Here is a 23,528-nt window from a genome sequence, read left to right on the forward strand (position 1 = left end):
CGTTCCTTATAATGGCGACTCCGGACCAATCAGATGTTTCGTGATTCCAATTCTTATCGCTGACATTGACACAGGTATCCGATCTTCTACCGGTACATGTTAAGTAGACAACATTTCTGCCGCTTGCCAGTCTTGCGCCAATTCATCTCCAGAGTGCTCTTCAACTTGCGAGTTTGCCTAAACGTGGAAACTGTAAGAGATACAGCGAAGATTACAAGGACAAAGTTATGCGTAATAACAAGACAAACAAATCATTGTGGTTGAGTTAATTATACTCGCTGCGCTCAAAAAATCTTCAAACCGCCACAGTCTTCTTATTAGTACGTATATTTACACGTTTTTTTTTACATCAAATCTGCATGAAATGTATACTAGTTTTTAAATATTATTATGAAAAGTTTTTTAAAACCAGCAAGCACTGGGGTAGGGTCCGAGGCCATTGTTTTGAACGGAATGACCCATTGTTTACTTAATTAAAAGCAAGTATATTTCGTACATAAAATAAATAATAAAAACTCGTTTTTTGTATTGTCGTTTGAAGAGAATTCTATTAATCGAACTGTTGGTAAAGATGGTTGATCACATGGTATTTGTACATATTTTTAGATTGTTACACAGCTGATCGTAAAACCTCATGTTTACCTACCCTTAACTATTGGAATAGAAAAATCCCTTTTCTTAAAAAAATGGAGTATTTTGTAACAGCTGATCCCAAAAATAAGTGCAGTGCAATGTCAGATTATCGGTCAGGTTTACCAACAAACAATTCGACTAAAATTTCTCTTGAAACGACCATATAAATAAATGATTTTTGTTATTTATTTGATGAAAACCACAAGGAGAGTATAAAAAATATGGTATTTTTGAAATCAAGAAAATATATAATTTCTTTTAATTAAGTAACAATGGGTCATTACATTAAAATAATTTACTCGAACCATACACTCTGTGTTTGCTGGTCATAAACCATTTTTCATTATAATATTTAAAAACTAGAATAGTTTTAATGCCGATTTAATCTAAGAAACGTTACAATATAGGTACTAATAAGAGAACTGTGACAGTTTGAAGATTTTGACCAAAAACAGTTTTTTGAGCGCAGCGAGTGAACGATGCAACCAATATTTAACTCAACCACATTGACTTGTTTGTCTTGTTACGCACAACTTTGTCCCATGTAATCTTTGTTGTATCTCTTGTAGCTTCCAAGATCCCTCAGTGTCCATAAAATTTGTAACATATGGTATACATTATCACAATATATGACAATGGTTTGTCGTATGTCGTATATTGTAAAAATGTCTATACGGGAATGAAAAATTCATTACAATCAAATTCAAAGTGGTATATATATATATATATATATATATATATATATATATATATATATATATTAAACTAAAATTCTGTATCAACAGAACGACTATCTCAAAAAAAATTCAGGGCTTAAAGATGGATAGCTGAAACTATAGTTAAATAAATTAATAACGCGAATAATACGTTCTAATGTAATAAATAAATAGTTATAATCTAACAGAGGCTAATTACAACAGTAAAATTATATTAACAAATAACAACAGGAAAAATTCTATCACCATAAATTCACACAGTACAATTAACAAACAAATAAATAAAATTCATTACAATGGTAGAATTGATTCATAACGAGTTTACAAAGCGATCTTTTGAGGGGTTTGATCAGCTCAGTTTGCTGATATAATGGAAGCTTATAAACAACTTTTTTCATAAGAAGAAAGACGTTTTAAGGGTTGGTAAGATTGTATTATGTTTATATCTGGTGTGATATGATGATTGAGAAGAATACTTTTGGGAAAACAAATGGGAATGGTAAATTACATTTGAGAAAAGGGGTTTACATTACACTTTTTATTGGTTAAATTAGCAATGGCACGAACTATATTATCTTGATTTAAATATCGTAATTGTGTGATGTGATGAGAAAGGGTTAAGAAAATAATTTCACATAGGAGATTCGAAGTGTCATATTTGTGCATGGTAGACTATCAAAACTATGCCTGCATCCATCATTTTTATAGAGTAAGTATTGTCTAGTGAGCTCCCCAAGTGACATTACTCTCAATCAGGAGTAATGTGTAGAAGTTGTGTTTAGTGTTTAGTGTAGCCGGAGATACGGATCATCTGTGTTTATCGGCCAGTTGTCTGCCTCGCTAATAAACTTTACTCGCAATCAATGCTACTTAATCAATGATTGGTTATTTTTAACTCTTTAGATACATTTGGATTCACACTTTATTAACGAACTGTGGGTTGTGTGGATTCACAAATATGTTTATTTTCCTTTAATATTCTACTCGAGGGTGTATTTATTTGTATGTATATTTTTATCTTTTTTGATCGAGCATAACGTGCTAGTTTTTAGTGTTAAATACCGCTTATTGACTTACTTGACGTTTTATAAATAAAAGGGTGTTCCCTGGTATGTTAGGAGTCAGGGAGAAGATCGCTGTAATGTGATAACTCGTATACTGCGATGATTTAGTGTTAATATACTCATGTTTTCAAAAGGTTTAAAGCTTGACTATAAAATACTGGAAATAACCTGCAGGGTGCAGCAAACGTAATTTTTCTTAGTAAAAGAAATATAATTTCCCATATAACGTTTCCATATTTTTTAAAATTAATTTTAAGATTAATTTTAACTATTTGTTAGCAGTGGTGTTTTTGTAAGGAGAGCTAAGATATACCCCTGTAGTACTGTTAAAGATAATCGAAAATTCTGTTAAAGAATAGTAAAGATACTATTCTATCGTAAGGAAACGATTGTCCAAAGTAAAACAGTTGGGGACAAGGAGTAAAATGCTGAAACTCGTTTAGGACGGCTATAAAGCAAAAGGAGAGCTAAGATATTTCCCTGTAGTGCTGTTATCTTTACTATTCTATCGTAAGGAAACGATTATCCAAAGTAAAACTGTTGGGGACAAGGAGTAAAATGCTGGGACTCGTTTAGGACGGCTATAAAGCAAAAGGAGAGCTAAGATATACCCCTGTAGTGTGGTTATCTTTACTATTCTATCGTAAGGAAACGATTGTCCAAAGTAAAACTGTTGGGGACAAGGAGTAAAATGCTGGGACTCGTTTAGGACGGCTATAAAGCAAAAGGAGAGCTAAGATATACCCCTGTAGTGCTGTTATCTTTACTATTCTATCGTAAGGAAACGATTATCCAAAGTAAAACTGTTGGGGACAAGGAGTAAAATGCTGGGACTCGTTTAGGACGGCTATAAAGCAAAAGGAGAGCTAAGATATACCCCTGTAGTGTGGTTATCTTTACTATTCTATCGCAAGGAAACGATTGTCCAAAGTAAAACTGTTGGGGACAAGGAGTAAAATGCTGAAACTCGTTTAGGACGGCTATAAAGCAAAAGGAGAGCTAAGATATACCCCTGTAGTGTGTAAGGGACCGGAGTGAAGCTGGGACCGCTATTATATGTTAAACAGATTAGCGGCGGGCAGAAGTCGACTGTGGTTGCCGCCGCAGCTGAAATGTGGCGTCGCGGCCGCTTCACTACAAGCACCCGGAATGTGCAGTAGCAGTCGCCAAATATTTTTGGGATTACAAAGCAGCATTGTTTGATAAATCAGTCGGGGTAATTGAGTTATTAGGACGGTTTGACCGGACCGGTTCCCTTTGCCCGGTCTGGTGTAGACTGCCGCGTCCGGTGTGTGAGCCAGCCACCTGTGCGAATCTTCCACTTCCACTGTACACACTCCGAGTTTTGTTGCAAAGTAAGCCGCTCAAAATTGTCCAGTCATTTTGCAGATGTAATGCATTTCAGATTCTATATAGGTATTTACAGGTGGGGTAACACTTATTATTATTGTATATGACGAATCGCCAAAATATGAGTATTACTCTCAATTGGCTTTGATTCTTGACTGTCAGGGACCTGACTATCCGATTTTTCTTGTTCTCGGCCGTATATCCTCGTGCATCCCTATTCGACCCCAGTTTTCTGTCTGCAGAGAATATCTTATTGTTACCTCTCCAACAATGATATCCCCGCGGCTTTCATTCTAAATCTCGGCTGATAATATTGTTTGAAAGATAAATGCTCAATCCTTTTTATATTCTAAGCGCTACCTCATCGCTACGACATCAGTGTTGATTTTCGTTGAACCAATATCCATCAGTATAAATAATTGAATTTGGTCCTTGTAACCAAGTGGCTTTTAGAACATCTAGTGTAATTTGGTAATATTATCTTTTTACACATGTCTTGCGTACCTCTGAACCGTGAAAAAACATAAAACATTTCTAATTGAATGTTTCAAGTTTGATCTGTAACAGAAATCCAGAGGCATTGTGGCCGACTTCCATTTTGATTTTTGTGTCAAAAAGCAGGTTTGTCAAAATTATAACGCATTTAGTACATCTTTAGTCCTGCCCTTGACAGATTAAAACAGCGCTTATCGTTAAGAGCCCCTTGCAGGGAGCTATATGAGTCTTGTGTTATGGTCATGAGGTAGAATCTCGCCTGGTCCCCATCCAAGCGCTTAATCTTCTTTTATAGTTTAAACCTTCAGTAAGAGATGTTTATTTCTCACTCACGACCTTGTACTATTGTTTGCGTATTTTATATCTACTTGAGACTGTAGTTCACCCTGAGGAGGCGGTGTTCCGGTCGATATGGGTTGTTCAAAGATGTTATTACTTCACCTGGCTACATGAGAATTGCAAGACACGAATACTTACAGAGACACATTTCTATAAAAGTCTTCATATTGGTCCCTGTATGGTTAGTATCTATTATGACGTTGGTTATCTTTGTCGGGCTTGCAATGCTTGTGATCCCCTCAACACCGCTTGTTCCTTTATCACTAGTTCTGGTACTTGGTACTAGTCCAGGATCATATGTATTGTTTTTTTCGTACCGCCATGATACCCACCTGGTTTTCACGGGTAGGTCCGCTTTATCTTGAATATGTCAGACATGATCTTAATCAAAATGCTAGTTTATGCTGTATCCAAATATCATGGAACTTGTTGAGAGAAAATCGAAATAACCGCGTAGGTTCTGAGTCAACTCAGTGGTTCTGACGGAATCTTATAGAGCTTAAACGTCTTCTATTCTATAGCTGATTGACACAATCACTGATTCATTTTTAGTTCACGTTTCGATTCTTACATTTAATGGTCTTACACATATCTTACTTAACCTTTAACCGAACATATACATGTAATCGGTATTAAAAAATCAAATTGTCGTTCTAGGTGTGGATTTTCAATTTGTTTTCATATGATTGTTTTAAATTGGATACCTTGTTTTAGGTATGTCATAAAATTGACATCACCTTCGTTTAAATGTTATCAAAAGTTTAAGTTTTGACAGGATAACAGGATTTCGGACATTCGCCATCGTTATGTTTCACAAAATGTATAACACAACGTTTCGAGCATGGGAATCTATCCTCTTCGTCAGGACAGATTTCCTCCTGACGAAGAGAATAGATTTCCATGCTCGAAACGTTGTGTTATACATTTTGTCACGTATAACGATGGCGAATTTCCGAAATTCTATTATCACCTCAATGATCTAAGAGACACCGCGATGATGCAGTTCTCCTCGTGGGTTGCGATGCACCAGATATTGTATCCGCCAGGTACCAGGTATCCGCAGGTGCCGTGCCGCTCCACGCAGCCTCACAGTTCACACCGCTATATAAACGAGGTGTACGACCGCGCAAAAGCACGAATGTTCCGTAATATGCACTCTTCACGTTTCTTCGAGCCTTTGTCTTTTCTTCTTTGTCATTTGCTGCACTCGTCCATGTGGAGTGCGTGCTTAGCATAATGGGAGAGCTGTAGGGGAGTCACCTTTCGGGATGCGGACAAAGAGTTGTTGCTGGACGTGTTGATATATTGCGGTCTGTTCTCTAGGGAGTTTTAATTTGTTTGCGTTTTCTTTACAGTCCGTACAAGTATTTTGTAATCAGTGGAGCGTTCAAAGACCAGCGTCGACGCTGCCTCTCTTCCTTAGCCACTAACACGGCTGGCTCTCCGAGGTTTAACTGTTGAAATAGTATTTATTTGAGTAACAGACCACTAGAACGAATTGGACTGTAAATCCATAGTTCTCAGCAGGCTGTGCCCGTGTTGGGTGGTACCGGGACTGTTCGTCACAATATACACAATCAAAGTGCTTCTTGAAATTACTAAAATTGGAATATCAGCCTACAATATGTATTAATTGCCTTAGAGCACGTAAGAAACCTGGATATAAAAATAAGAAATGTATTTTAATCCTTTGCGACTTTCTAAAGTTTAATTGTGAAGTTGGACAAAAACTACAAAACATACTTTGTAATGGTGATGAAATCGGTATATTTACTTTAAATTTTAAACTGTCTTAGCAACAGCCCTTTGTATACCTTTTCCTAAAGACGGGATAGATTGAAAAGTTTTATCATTCCACGTTAAGGGTGTCTTGTAATCAGTCCCAAACAGAAACAGGTTAAGAAAAGGCTATAAACATTTATCTGTACGTAAAATATGACTTGAGGGTGAATGCACACACACACACACACACACACACACACACACACACACATATATATATATATATATATATATATATATATATATATATATATATATAATGTAATTTTCTTAAATAATAGCTTATTCAAATTACGTTTTTTTATATTTCGTTTAAAAATTACTACTTCCTTAAGAGATAACATCACAAAAAATTATTATAAACTTTAAAATGTGTCATTTCCTGAATTTTTATATATACACCTACTGTAAAAAATTCAAATTCACTTCAAAAAAATACTTTTCTGGATTTTTGGAAATTATCGTAAAGGGCTGTGACTCTGAGATAAGGATAACGGAGCAGACATCGATTGCACAGTAATCACATGACTCTCGCTTATTAATAAACGCACAGTATTTTATGAATTTTGAAGGCAGCAGCATTACATAAAGGTCTGTACATTTGCCGTCATTAAATGAAACTACATAGTACTACGTTTCTACAATCAGATGTTACAAAGGGAACGAATCTTGCTGATGTGTTGTGACACGCAGAAGCAGAACATGCTGTGTGTCAACTCCGTGCACACTATCACTGACCGACAATTGACGATCGTAATTAAGTAGTCTGTAGTTAGACGTTTGGTTAAAATCTACCTCAGAATTAGTTAACGAATACGGTTGACTGTTTACAGAATTTCAATTCTAAATGGAACTTATTTCCGTAACAGCATCTGCAACAAACACATTTCGAGTTAGACCTTTGCTGACACCTCATCCTGATTGTCAGGTGTCTCTTCACTCTAGGTTTAGTGGTGAACAGAAAAGTCACGCCATAACTCTGGAGACTTCCCTCGTCATCGTTAACTTACTTGATAAAATTTCCAAAATAATATTGTCTTCAAGCCCTTTGCGATTATTTTAGTTAAATCTTCTGTCTACTCCACTCGGATGATTCACCAATGTCGCGAGACAGGCGGTTCAATAATTAATGGACAGTCTCATTATTAAAATATCAAAGGTATGAAATTAGGGTCGCACGGTCCTAATTTCACCGTGGAGAATTGCCTGACAGTTGTTGTGTAATGTGGAGACATCTGTGTATATGTAAACACAAATGGAGAATTTCAAAATTTAAAATTTACAGTTTGACTTTGAGTAAGCACGTTTTTAAATAGGCGTCTATTTTAATAATGTAAACTGCAAACCCAAAATATTAAATTTGGAAATTTTTCTGGTGTGTTTAAGATGTTTACAACGTGTATTCAAAAATAGATTTTACTCACACAAAACAGTTTTGTTGCTTATTTAAAGTAAATTATAAAAGTTATTTCAATAGAGCGTTATTTTCTATCCTTACCTTCTAAAGGAACGAAAACGCTGTTAACGCGAATAAATCTCATGTTCCGCGTACTCAAATATAAAATGTTTTAAAAACAAAGGGAAATTCCCAATTTAGAATATTTAAACGGGCGCCTATTTAACAAAATGTGTTTTTTCAATTCCGTAAGGAATTTTAACACGTCGAGCACTCGTATCTATGTTATTAAGGGAAATATAAAAAGTACTAAGAGTAAAAAAGTATTAAAATCTGGTTTTATAACGACATCAGTAATACAATACAGGATGTTCTATAAGAAAAAAACGAAGTTGACCGCAATAACGGAAAATGGTGGCAGTTTTAAAACGTTTGGAATATATATTTTTAAATGTCTCTAAAATCAATGTAAGGTTCCCATCTAAAGTTTGCTGTCGGATTTATAGTTTAAGATCACAATGGTGGCACATTAAAAATGCGATATACTTATAGTACTCAAATTATATATATATATATACCTATATATATATTTGTATAGTAAGAAATTGAATTGAACTAGGAAAATAGTTCACATAAAAATTATTTTATTGTTTCATATGTTTACAAAATATTTTATCAATACATAAATAAAATTTAATTTAGATTTCGTGATCTTGGATTCCATAGACATCAGAACTAATGTGTGTGTTATCACAAAAATCAATAATAATTTAGTTTCAAACTGTCTTAAAAAAGGTAGGGTTTATTTGTATGCAATAAAGTAGCAATAGATGTGATGTGCAGTCGCCAAACCAATCTGCAATATTAAAATTGAGGCGAGCTGAATTGCCGGATTTTTCGAAATAAACACATTGTAATACTATTAAGGTGAGATCTACTCGTAGATGAGTGAGTACCTTTTCCGATTTTAAAACACAAACTTAGTGTCAAGAGCCAATACAACGATATGATTATCTCGATTATATTAGAAGAAACGTGGGCAATAAAACAGAGTTTTCAATCTAATTCTATCAACCATCTGAGCCTCTAATAAATTTTTAAGTGAGTTTTTCATAGGGGTAGCGATTGACAGATATATGTCCCTCAGACCCTGGGGTAATAATTTCGTCAAGTACTATAAAATTAATGAAACCGACATGAAAAGATTGTAACAGTCTTCTTTTATGTCTTACAAATTACTATATAAAACTGTGTACATATTTAACCTGCAGTATATGTAGATTATTCGAGTTATTGGACGCGTATATTCCAATGAATCGTTGACCGACTTCTGTTCTACGGTATAAAAATACGAGTTCAAACTGTATATGGATTTGTAGTTATTTCAAATGCCTACAGAGGCGACAGCCTATCATATTAAAGCTGGTGGTGTACGACCGTCGGTAGTAACAAGGCGAGAACTTGTCGGTACATGTGTCGGTACTTGTCGCACACAACTGAGTTGTCAGAGGGAACTGTGGGCCGTGGACCGGTCCGATTTACAACATCCCAACGATCGCCCCACTTCTCATCGTCGGAGATACCAATTACCCGTTATTTACGCGCGAATCCGGCGACAGTAACATCTGTAATGACGATGCCGCAGTGCCAACTGAACAACACCGAGACCGTGCAGCTGTAAGGTGCTTTTAATTTGCGATTTACGGGCCGGGCTTGTCACATTTTATGCCGGTTTTATTCTTGTGATTTTGTTCCTTGTTGTTATGCGCCATCAAAGTTGTCTGCTGCCAGTCTCGCCGGGGTATAAACCTGGAGTGTTGCCTCCCTCGGGACCGTCAGAAGCCTTTACGACCCTTACCTAACGTCTCCCGGCTACCAGCCCTCTGACGGTTCGGTTCACCCGTTCCTTGGACCGCCGTTCCTTGCCGTACGGCGTACCTCGAGGCTCATTGCTAGAAATGTATGTGAGCGGTGTTTACGTAATGTTTACGGTCCTACATAGTTTGTACTAGCTGCTTCTAGACCGTTAACCTTAAATGAGAATTTACGACCTTTTGTCGACTGTCATGATTCGCCTTAACGTTTTACTCTGTTTTATTACAATTCCTATAAAGTTTACTCCTTTTAAATTATCTTGGGAATACTTACAGCAAATAGTTTGAAACGTTTATATTCGCCGATGTATATTCCAAGAGTAGGTTTCTACATACATCTGCTTTGTGTATAAGGGAAATGGTAAACTTGTTTCAAATAGATAAGTTATCTAACAGATAAAAATACTGTTAAGAAAGTTATAACAGATAAGAATACTGTTAAGTAAGTTATCTAACTGATAAGAATACTGTTAAGTAAGTTATAACAGATAAGAATACTGTTAAGTAAGTTATCTAACTGATAAGAATACTGTTAAGTAAGTTATAACAGATAAGAATACTGTTAAGTAAGTTATCTAGCAGATAAAAATACTGTTAAGTACATTATTGTCCGAAACTGCACTACCCGCTGATAGATAAAAGAAAAATCAAAGATATCCCTCGTACTTTTTGCATCTCGCGTTATCTATTCAATATAATGTGTGCCGTAAACATTTACCCAATATTACAGATCAGATTTACAGATGATTGAATGTAAAACATCCCAAATCCTAAAACTACATTATTTTGTAAAATTATCAGTACTTTGCCTTTCTAAAACGTGCTTTAAAAACAACTACCGTTAATAGCACCCGATACCTCTTTATTTGATAGTCTTCTTTATAAATGAAAGAAATATATTTGAAAACTTGTAGTATCTTGATTTTGTAAAATTTTGGACCATATAGTGCAATGATAAATGTAATTCCTTTTGCATCTACATTGTACTCAAATGATTTGGTGGCGTAAAGTAAATTCTTGAGAGGACTCAATAAAGTTAATATTATTTCCCACTTCCCAATAAACTTAAGTTTCAAATTTGAGGTTATACTCGTATTTCCTAAGAACATTTCGTAATAAACAATGTATAATTGTAATGTATGGCTAATGTAGGACAAAGAAAGACAATAAAAATTATGAGAGTAGTTTTGGTGTGGACCAAAAACATTATACAAAAGAGAAATTATGCAATGATTAAAATTACTATTAGTTTTCCGTTATAGTTTGTTGTGGTAAAGTAGAAACTTTGCTGTACACGAGTCCGGAAAGATGTGTGTTAGTCCTCAATCACAAACACCGAATGTACTTTCGCAACATAGTGTGTACAGGCCTGTACATGTCTTTTTCACCTTCACATATCTGTGGTAAATTAAACACAATATCGTAAAGAAATTAATAAAAATCATAGTTTATTCACATTTTGTTCGTACCGTTATTACATGTAAAATATAAATTTAGAAGTAATTTATATTGTCTTTATTAGTAAAATTTTTATGTACTGTTGGCTGGGAATGTATTATGTAATGTCATTCTGTACTGAGAAAATTGAAGTGTAATCTTAAAAATGTTTCTCAATCTTGCATTCACCTTGGTATTTTATCGGTACTTTGTAGACAGAAAAATTACGTGATTTAGCATTTTACTATGCTTTCGGTTTGAGTTACAAATTGAAGGAATATTAACTTAAGTTTAAAGTAAAGGCCTGTTTTACTTCAGACAACATTATGCATACATTTAACGATTATCTTGATCGCGTACCTTCGTATCACTTTCATATAAATAACGTTTTTGTAATCTTGTTCAACAGGATTTAGAGTGTCAAAATATTTGATAATGGCTGTTAAGATTAAGAATTAAATCGGTAGAATACGATATAAGAGAGGGATCAATAAATAGTCAGGGTAGGAGCAGGTGTAGAGCGCGACTATTACAACCGCCCCCTCGCCCCCGCCCTAGTGCACAGCGAGGGTCGGCAATACTTGTTTACTTGTCATCCAGCCGAAAAAATGTTTTGGTCTTGTCCTTATGAGCCATTTCCAGTGTGTGGTAATCCCCTCCCCTGCCCCTCCCCGCGTACCCGATTATTGGCCCGCTGATCGAACGGCTGGGGTCTCGGATCTCCTGTACTGGTAATCCAGTTTGTTGTCACATCGGCGCCTCCGCCCATTTAAAGCCGGCAAAACTACTAGCGATTGACGGTCAAGTGCTTCACATGATGACACTTCGGACACATCCACTGATAAACAGCACTATTCTGCGAACAGTATGTATATACATTATAGTTTTTTTACGTAGGAATGAGAGAGTTTGTACAGTTCCACGTAGGAATGGGACAGTCAGTGTACTACTACGTAGAAACATTGCAGTCAGTACAGTTCCTCGTACGAATAGGAGAGAGTCGGTGTACTACCACGTAGAAACATTGCAGTCAGTACAGTTCCACGTAGAATTGGGAGAGAGTCGGTGTACTACTACGTAGAAACATTGCAGTCAGTACAGTTCCACGTAGGATTGGGAGAGAGTCGGTGTACTACCACGTAGAAACATTGCAGTCAGTACAGTTTCACGTAGAAATGGGAGAGAGTCGGTGTACTACCACGTAGAAACATTGCAGTCAGTACAGTTCCACGTAGGATTGGGAGAGAGTCGGTTTACTACCACGTAAAAACATTGCAGTCAGTACAGTTCCACGTAGGATTGGGAGAGAGTCGGTGTACTACCACGTAGAAACATTGCAGTCAGTACAGTTCCACGTAGGATTGGGAGAGAGTCGGTGTACTACCACGTAGAAACATTGCAGTCAGTACAGTTCCACGTAGGATTGGGAGAGAGTCGGTGTACTACCACGTAGAAACATTGCAGTCAGTACAGTTCCACGTAGGATTGGGAGAGAGTCGGTTTACTACCACGTAAAAACATTGCAGTCAGTACAGTTCCACGTAGGATTGGGAGAGAGTCGGTGTACTACCACGTAAAAACATTGCAGTCAGTACAGTTCCACGTAGGATTGGGAGAGAGTCGGTGTACTACCACGTAGAAACATTGCAGTCAGTACAGTTCCACGTAGGATTGGGAGAGAGTCGGTGTACTACCACGTAGAAACATTGCAGTCAGTACAGTTCCACGTAGGATTGGGAGAGAGTCGGTGTACTACCACGTAGAAACATTGCAGTCAGTACAGTTCCACGTAGGATTGGGAGAGAGTCGGTTTACTACCACGTAAAAACATTGCAGTCAGTACAGTTCCACGTAGGATTGGGAGAGAGTCGGTGTACTACCACGTAGAAACATTGCAGTCAGTACAGTTCCACGTAGGATTGGGAGAGAGTCGGTGTACTACCACGTAGAAACATTGCAGTCAGTACAGTTCCACGTAGGATTGGGAGAGAGTCGGTGTACTACCACGTAGAAACATTGCAGTCAGTACAGTTCCACGTAGGATTGGGAGAGAGTCGGTGTACTACCACGTAGAAACATTGCAGTCAGTACAGTTCCACGTAGGATTGGGAGAGAGTCGGTGTACTACCACGTAGAAACTTTGCAGTCAGTACAGTTCCACGTAGGAATGGGAAAGACAGTACAGTAAGAGCCGGTACCAGGTATTTGTACTTTAGCTACTCTCCCATTTCGATACCAAGAAAAGTAATGAGTGTGACAGTTGATTCTATTCACAGAGAAAATTCATTTATTTTTTATCGAAAGACTTGTCTATGTTCTTTTAGAATCCAAATTGGCTTTGGCTTCTCTGATCATCACGCCCGGATCAGCACAATTATTATGTGTTATTGGACTTCCAACCTATTTTGTATACGGGTGTGGAAAATAGTTTAAACCGAATTGAGTACAGCAGGCTTTGAAAACTATTGATTGTAAATTTTGCATATTTCACTTTAATGCCGCCGTGTAGAAAACCTACCTGTCAAAACCGAGCCTAAAGGTTCTGTCTTAAAAAGAAGAGCAATATTCTGTTATTAAAGATTCTTTTGAACTGTTATTAAATTTAGAAGTAATGCTAATTATAGAATATCATTTTACTGTCAGGCGACAAAGATGTGCAATGATCGATGTTGCATAGCGACATCACATATTTAATGGACTCTCAACATCCTCTCAATAGGAAGATGTTATTTGTGTGAAATTATCTTACAACAACAACTCATTTCAAATTTACACTTAAGTCAATAATTATATAATCAAATAAAATGTGAATAAAATAAATGACGTGTACAAGTATATATTTTTTAAGTGATCAAAATGATGAACAGCCGTCATTAGGCCTATAACCTTTTAAAGAACCACAAACTTAAATGTAAGGTACATTAGAAATTTCAAAGTTAGCGTAATAACACATATATTAATGCTTTAGAATACGCAGTACTTAAAACTAAATAATAAATTAATGTTAGTTATCCTGAAGTCGCATCCTATTTATTTTTTCTATTACAACTAAGTTATGTGGAATGGATAGTACAAGAACATGTACGTTTAGTTTATGGTTAAAAATGAACGTGACTTTTGTACACTTGAATTAATTGTCTTTTGATTTTATTTTAAATTATTTTGAATACGCACCAAAGTGTTGTAGTCCTGTGAATAATGTAATGTAATTGACGTTGTAATACGATGTTGTGTTTGCCTCACAACATCAAAGAGATTGAATTGAGTCGATGAAATTAATTGACTAAACATATTACAAGTATTTTAGTGCACTAACAACACTACTTAATTCCAGCGGTGTTCGACCGTCATCGGAGAGAGAGAGATACATCGAGAAGTTAAAACTGTTGTAAACGTGCTAGCAGGAGTGAGTTATGCGCTGTAATTAGAGTGATACTCCAGATTGAAACATTTGTTTAACAACCCTTGCAGGGGTCCTCCCCTCGGCTGTGACCATCAGAGCTAATGTGTGGCGAGCAGCTGTCACGGTGCAGGGCACATCACTCGGTCCTGCTTGCTCGGCTTGACGTGCGACACTGACACCGCGGTGCATCATCAGGGCGTCACCATTTTCACAAATATTTCTACGCATTGATTGGCTTGGTCGAGAGTTTTTAGTTACACTAACTTCTGCTAATTTTTTATGTTAACAGATTATGGTGTACCGTACTACGTTAGATTAAATTAGACTTTTAAATAAAGTCTGTAACAAAATTTGTAATGTAAGGAACAAAAGGCATGTTAAAAATTGATTAATGTTGTGAGCAGTGTGCAGGTGAAAATTGTTTAATGTTAGGAACAGAGGGCATGTAAACATTGTTTAATGATAGGGTCAGTGGCCATGTGAAAATTGTTTAATGTTAGGAACAGAGGGCATGTGTAAATTGTTTAATGTTAGGAGCAGTGGCCAAATGTTAGGAACAGAGGGCATGTAAACATTGTTTAACGATAGGGTCAGTGGCCATGTGAAAATTGTTTAATGTTAGGTGCAGTGGCCATGTGAAAAATGTTTAATGTTAGAAGGAGTGACGATGTGAAAATTGTTTAATGTTAGGAGCTGTGACGATGTGAAAATTGTTTAATGTTAGGAGCATTCAGTGGCCATGTGAAAATTGTTTAATGAAAAGAACAGAGGGCATGTGAAAAAATGTTCTACCAACACAAGAGAGATACGTCCTATGCTTATCAGGCGTAAGTGTATTAAACAGCGTTGTATTTGCCACAACACAGGCTTGCAATGATATGTCTTGTACTATAATGCCTTCAATTTATATGTGTACTGTACTATATAATAAGGGGTATTTAATATATTAAAATGGGATAGCTTTGCTATTTTATTATTTAAAAACATGTTACACATAAATAGTAAACCGTGTTGATAGTTGTTATAAAATCAACCGAAATGCATAAATTCAAGAATATAACTATGTATGTAATACAGGAACATTTTCAGTCTTTTGATAATAAATCTTATCTTCATATTAGTTATATAAGGTCATTTCAGTTGTATCACGATATTCTTTAAAATGTGCGAAATGAATGTAATTTCATGCACACGTTTGAGTACGGCGCGGTGTGACAGGAACGGGCTTTGTTGTGTAAAAGGGCGAAATATCGGTCGTATTTACGCGGTAAACCGCCACTCGAGCCGGCCGTGTGGCGGAGGGTAACAATTTCCCGGTATCGGCACGAGCCTTGCCGAGATGATCGCAGATTTAACTTGTCACCCCTCAAGCAATAGCGCATTCAAATATTTCTCGCCTACAGTGGTGGCGAGATCCCCTGTCAGTCTAACCCTCTGTTGTGCTAAACCCGCAATACCCCGCCTGCCTACCTTACACTCTTCCTTCTTTGTGTCTCTCTGTTCGTCCGCTTTGGTCATTTTTGTTGGCAGAAATAACACCGCGTTCTGTGAACATCACTGACACCTCTATCCTTCCGAGTGGCAGCGCCAAATGTGCTCGACGGCAAGCTATTTGTCAGTTAAATAGGGAGATACGTGTGTACTTGGAGGTACGATGAAAAACTGTAAAGTTATTACAAGGAGAAGACTTTACCTCAGTTGCGATTACAGTGACTTGCGGCTTCATAAACTGTTCGCTGTTTTAGTTAGCACAAATTCAGAACATACAAAATGTTTAACTTACAGCCTGGAAAGTATACATGGAATACCTTTAAAACCACCACCGTGGAATATACTCACCTACCACCCCCCCCCCATGCCCTACCCCATATACCCTACCTTCTTTCCATGGAATATTTTTAAAAGAATTTTATTAAAAGAAAGAATTTCCAAGATGTTTGTATGAAATGAGATACGGCTCCGGATTTAACTCCATGTTACACTATAGGAATATAATGTGAAATGTAAAAAAGCTTTACATTATAAAAATTGGGTTTTTAAATTACGTAAAACTCAAAGTTTTGAAACAAAAATGTAGTTTGTGTACTTTTTCTCGTCATAATCATGCTCAGAAATAACCCTGTTGTATTTAAATAGAATTAAGTATATTTGTGTAGTAACGAAACAAGACATATGTGAACGAACACATCCTGAAAAGTATACATGAATTCTATCCTTTATGCATGGAACACATGAAAAAGAATTTAATTATAAGGTAAAAATTTGTAAATTTTCATTTTTATTAACAAAATGTTTGTATGAAAGGAGAGAGGCTCCGGAGTCAACTCCATAGAATACTTTAGAAATATAATGTGAATTGCTAAAAAGCATTATTTAATAATAGATAAATAAATGTTAAAATTACGTACAACTCGAAATTTTTAAATAAAAATGATATTTTTTACTTTTTCTCGGCATAATATTGCGTCAGAAATAACTCTATTGCATTTAAATAGAGTTAACTGTATTTTTGTAGAAATGAAACAAGACGTGTGTCAACAACTACATCCTAAAAGTATACGTGACTTTTATCCTTTTTCATGGAATATTTTTAAAATAATTTCGTTTAAAGGTAAATATTGGTAAATTTTCATTTCCATTAACAAAATGATTGTATGAAATCAGAGACGGCTACGGAATCAACTCCATAGGGTACTTAAGGAATATAATGTGAAATGCAAAAAAGCTTTACTTAATATATATACAAAAATTAATTGCGACCAACTGGAAGTTTTGAAATAAAAATGTAATTTTTTTACTTTTTCTCGTCATAATCTTGCGTCACAAATAACTTTATTGTATTTAATTAGAACTAACTGTATTTTTATAGTAATGAAAAAAGACATTGTGAAAAAACACATCCTGAAAAGTATACATGACTTCTGTCCCTTTTCCATGGAATCTTAATAAAGAAATTTCATTAAAAGGTAAAAACTGCTAAATTTTAATTTCTATCAAATAATGTTTCTATAACGTGAGAAACGGACTCGGATATAATTTTATACTCTATAGAATACTTTAGAAATATAATGTGAAATACAAAAAATCTGTACTTAATAATGGAAAACTAACCTATTAAATACGCACAACTTGAATTTCTACAATAAAAAATTATACTTTTTACTTATCCGCAGCGTTATCTTTCGTAAGAAATAACTTTATTCAACTGTTTTTATATAGTAATGAAACAAGACTTAAGTGTACAAACATATTTTCACAGGAATTATGTGGATAAACGACGTAGGTCGTAAAAAAACGCGTTCATTTCTGCAACAATATTTTAGGGAGTGTGTTGCGTCATTTATCTCTATTAACACGTACCTCTTTCGACCAAAGAAAATAGAATTTTCCAGAATTTATGTTTTCCGGCTAATGGCAGAAACTTGGAATTTACAGTTTGTGTGTGGATAATATATATAAATAATAGAACGGAATTGTCCGAGTATTCCATGTCGGCGCGCCGCGCCGCGACTTGTAGATTATTGATTTTTTATTAAATATTACTGAATTGTAAAACTGAGCATTGCGGACGCAAAACAATTTTGTTTTATTAGTCGGACACCGTCTGGGCAAATGTTAGAATTAGTTTTTTATGCGTTTTTGCAGCCTCCGAATGTAGTATGTTTATGTAATACAATTAAATTCTAACTCTGATTGTGGTGTGTATAGTTTTTTAGACATCTCCTAGAGTCATGAAATATATATATATATATATATATATATATATATATATATATATACGTTAAATTGTATAAATGGCAATAGCCTTATTTAATTTCAATAAACATTGAATCACAAAAAGTACTTGCTCCGCCAGGAGTCGAACCCGGATCTCTCACTTGCCGGGTGAATGTGCTACCATTCATATATATATATGAAATTATATATGTATATATATATATATATATATATATATATATATATATATATATTACCATTATAGGACAGATGATAAACCCATCAGTCAATGTATCAAAAAAGATTAGTTTCCTCTTTGTCACAAAATACGTGACATTTAAAAAGGCGCATTAAGAAGTATTGTCAATTTTAGCATAAAAATCATATTAAGCAAAAATGGCACATTAAAAAACGTTGAAATACTGCTACCTTGGCGTTTTAAGATTGAAAATATTATTTGGGTATTGCGGGTATTCGAATACCCTGAGTAAAACGGCTAGTTTTGTAAAAATGCCAGCCGGGATGTGCGTTTTGTCCGCGAGAAACGCTACGAACATTAGTAAAATCATGAATACATTTTGTTGAATTTTTCGAACTATCTTTATTCATTGCACGTATACATAGATAATTTAATTTCTAAAATGGACAAAGTTCACTGATAGTTGTTTCAAGTGTTATTTTACATTCTGTTACGGTGTTTTAGTTCTGGAAATCTTTGACTTGTAATGTAACTTTTGATTAATATAGATTAAAAGACCAGTGGTACATTATTTTCTTTTTATACCATCCAAATTTACATAGGATATATAATAGTACATGGTGGTCCGGGATGAGAGGAAAACGTTTTACAGGCGATTTTAGACATACAAACAAGACAAAAATTTAATATAATAATATGTTTGGAAATGCTTTGGTAGTGAGATAAGGCCAACTAAAGATCGTCGCCCAGATTTCCACTCCGAGGATTGAAAAATCCGGGTGAAACCATTATAACGGTAAATGAAACAAACATTTGATAGTTTCATACGAGTTTCAATCTGAATAATCGAATAATCTAGGTACCATAACTGTAAGTCCGTTACTTTGTAAAATAATTGGCTTCTAACCAAAACATTACTGTAAATGAAGCATTTTTCGTTTGAGGCTTTACAATTTCATTAAATGGCTAACAAATACATAAATTCCATAAATAAAAATTTCAGAGAATTTAATTTGGAGAAAATTGATGTAAATAAAGTTCATAGCGTACATAGCAAACAAATTATAAAATAATCAATTCAAATTTAATTGAAAGAGAACAAACGCTGAAGCGAATGCATTTTGAACAGTCCAAATGCAATATCAACAGCTGTTACTGTAACATGTCAGCTGATCAGTTTCAATTAACTTTATTATTTATTGTTTTATTACTTTATTATGAAGTTGGTAGCCCTTATCATTGTTATTGTTGGCTGCCTACACGCAGTATGATTTATTCTTAGGCGCTTGGTTACTTTAGGTGTGATTAGTGTTATTGCATTTTATCTGTGAGAAAATTTAATTGCAAATTCCATTTATCTTTTACCGTGTTTATTAATAATTTAAATAATTAAATTAAAATTCTCTTTTTATTTAGAAATTTGTCAGTTTTGTTTAAAAACGCTTCATGTGTTTTATCACGCGGAAGACGCAAGATATGGTGTATGTATATGGATTTTGTAATGGAAATGCTGCAGCTTCAGTTACAGAATGTCAACGTTAGTTTCCTCAACGTAGAGTCGTACCAAATAATAAAGTATTTAGCAGGATTTTTAGTAATATTCGTGAGGCTGATTTACCAAGCGTAAAAATTTTATCCGACCGTGGGATTCTATATAAAGATAATGCTGAAAGTAATCTTCAAGCAGTTGAACTTAGTTCCACTACAAGTTCGCGAAAAATATCTATGAAACGTAATATTCTAAACATTCATGTGTTTATACTTACGCGGGTTGTATCCATTTCATATACGTAAAGTGCAACATCTTCAGTCAGGAGACAATGCTGAGCGTCTGCAATTCTGTGAATAGATTAAAATGCACCGTTGTATTGTTTCAAGAATATTTTTTTCTGGCGAGCTACATTTACTCGTGTTGTTAACAACACCAGGAATTTAAATCAGTGGTCACATGCGTTTCGTCGTGCTACAACGGACAATGTGTGGTGTAGTATTGTAGATATTAATTAATTGACCTTTTCATATTAGAGAACCGACTGGCAGTAGACACATGCATGGAACTTTTACTTAGTGGACTGTTTACTTCTCTGGAGAATACACCACTTTTCATGTGAAATGAATATTTAGTTTTAACCTGACGGCGCTCCTCCGTTAACCGCTCATCGAGTTAGAATGTTTAAATGAACACTGCAGACAAACTGATGGTGCTGGAGGAGGTATTACGAGAGGTCTTCAGACCTTACCCCACTGGACTGTTGCATATGGGGTTGGATGGAAAGTGAAGTATACAGTGTAAAGTTAACACACGAGATGGACAGATAACTCGATTTTTTGATGTTGCTGCCCTCATAAAGGAAAAGAAAGATGTTCGTCCAACAGCAGCACAAAATATTCGGGAGTGTGTTAAGAAGTGTATAGAATGTAATGGCTGGATTTTCGAACCTTATTTATAAATGTAATGAAGTTAGTTATGTTTTATTTAGAACAGTATTGATAATTTAAATTTGCATAAGCTTATTTTTTTAACGTTTATTGCGATAATACAGCGTTGTTACTTTTTTGGAGGGTAATAAAATCAAGTTTTTGATATTAATTTCATTTACATAAATTTTCTCAGAATTGAATTCTCTACAAGTTTTTGGACTTTGTGCAATTGTTACCAATTTAATGAATTATATTGTCTCAAACGTGTTTTTGGGAGCAAATTTTTGTGTTTTAGACAAGTTATTTTAATAACTCTCGCAATTTATAAATCCTAATTGGGCACTTATGATTCAAGGCGTTTCTCCTTTAGCCTCTAGGAAGCGCTGAAGTAAAATAAACCAGTGGACTTTGTTGTAAACATCAGGTATTATTTTGAGCTGGTTCTTAAGTTTTTTCTTGTACTTTTACTGTAGTTAGCGTTTGAATTTTAAAGGGGAAACGTGGTAGTTGTAATCCGGCAAGAAGTACGGTTGTGCCCACGGTGTGTCGCAAATCGGAACCTGTGAGGGACTCTCCTGAAGATGTTAACCATCGGCCACTACAATCTGGGACTGCCTGTTCTACCGACTTGCTGTCCTTATTACTCTGTAATAACGTTACATTTGCAGGCGAAGTCCAATTCTGTACTCAGCCGTTTTATGCGAAAGAAGACCGGTATTCCAGATAGAGCTGTGGGTGTTTCGCGAGGACATTTTATGGCCGGGTAATTACAGGGAAGGTATCTGAGGTGTTAACGGTAAGAAACAAACCTCCGTAAGGGAGGGAGACGCGGAGCCGCAGCATCGCGATAAGCGTATGGCTGCTGTATCAGTCGCTTATTGCACCGCCCTGCCCTCTGCTCTATCCGCTACTCGCTACCCGCTATCCGCGCGGAGAGGTGTCACGACCCGCCCGGGTTTCCGTTCCGTTCCCACCGTCCCCTATCCACCTCTCTAACTGCTTGACACCCGTTCTTAATATTATCTTTTTCGTTTTTAATTCAAGGCGACGGTCTCCCCTTCCTTACGGTGAAATCTCGGCGAATCCTTAACGAAATTAAACGTCGTGTGTTTATGTTGATTGGACGGAAAAGTTCATATCGCGACACCTCTCGCCCACTCTTTATCGCTACTGGGAAAAAAGAGAATTTAATTAAGCGAAATTACGTCGCTTGTGCTTTAATTATGTTACTTGTAGATAAAAGGTAATGCGATGGCACGGGCCGGAGCGCACAGGGCGTTAATGTCGTTACTTGCCGTTACGAGACTCTCGGCTTTGATTTCCTGCCTTAGGCCATCTCGGCTACTCGTTCTGCCACCCCTGATTTCATTTTTAGCGTTCAAGTACACAGTGTGATGTTGTTTAGGTAAATTGGATTCACTTGTTCATTTTGAGCGTCACGTTTTCATTCCTTTCTCCTCGTTTTCGCGTGTTGTAGTTTCGATACAACACTATCGATAGTTCGATAGTCCACCTACGGCACCTAATATGCTTACATGGAAACTCGATTAAGTTAAATACAATTTACAATCGGTTTTCGGATTGTACCCACGAAGAGGTTTAAACGTTTGATTTTATATTACTTGCCCATTTGTGCATCGAACATTTTCAAACTCCACACAATTCATTAAATAGGGTTTTAAAAATTCTGTGAAAATATCAGCTCTCTAACAACTGTTGAAACAAAATGGTGACATTTTGAAAAACTATACTTTAAAAACAGTATTTTTGGTTTTGTAAAATTATTTATTGTCATATTGTAGAGAAATAGAGCATTTCAATCAGGATATAAGAACATAGCTTATTAAAAGTCCTACAATTACAGTCCACAATTATTCGAACTGTAATCTATCCACAGTGACACACTGATAACAGCGCTTAACAAATGAATCGTAAGCTCTTACGAAAAGTTTTAAATATGTCACCATTTTGTTTCTACAATTGTTAGGGAGCTTTAATTTTCGCAGAATATTTTTAAAACCTACTTTATTAATTGTGTAGAGTTTCAAAATGTTCGGTGAATAAATGGGCAAGTAATATAAAATGAAACCCTCTTCGTGGGACACCCGGTATACAGAAAAAAAAATTATGGTTGCCTGTAAAGTCGGTTTTACGGGCGAAGATTTTACGTGACAACGTCTTTTTCTCGGTAGAATATTTATTGATATGAATATTATTAAATTGCACAATAGGAACAAGGAATTGAATGAAAATAAGAATTGCACAAATTTTAACTATAGAAATATATTTTGTTTACTAAAACATTGTACATAATTTGAAATTAATTACAATTTGTTATTGTAAATGGTAAAGTTGAATAAAACATCTACTAAAATTGGAATTTGAAATTCTTGCTAAACACAGTTAAATTCTAACTCCGCGCGTGGTGATTGGTCGGTTTAGTTCGTTTGTTTGGTCGCACTGTTATGACAGGTTAGAGGTTATAATTTGTTATTTTAAATGTTTGACTAGCAATACGCGCTGTTTCTTCTCAATCGACTGAATTACGATTGATTGCAGAGTGATTTAAACTAATAATTTACTTAACACTATCAACATTTGTCAATAGTATGACATAACCTATAAACTCAGTTTCTCAACTTTTGTGTCAATCTAACAATTAATCAATCAATCATAGTTTACGATAATGAAATATCAGTGTA

General features: G+C 35.5%; 1 protein-coding gene across 3 annotated transcripts in view; it reads left to right on the forward strand.

Annotated features, from left to right (window-relative positions):
* LOC124368810 (E3 ubiquitin-protein ligase RNF220-like) overlaps positions 1–23,528 on the forward strand; it is a 218,977-nt gene that overhangs the window by 37,144 nt on the left and 158,305 nt on the right. The gene's annotated exons all lie outside the window — the stretch shown is intronic.

This window comes from Homalodisca vitripennis, chromosome X (assembly GCF_021130785.1).
Source record: "Homalodisca vitripennis isolate AUS2020 chromosome X, UT_GWSS_2.1, whole genome shotgun sequence".
Lineage (NCBI taxonomy): Eukaryota > Metazoa > Arthropoda > Insecta > Hemiptera > Cicadellidae > Homalodisca > Homalodisca vitripennis.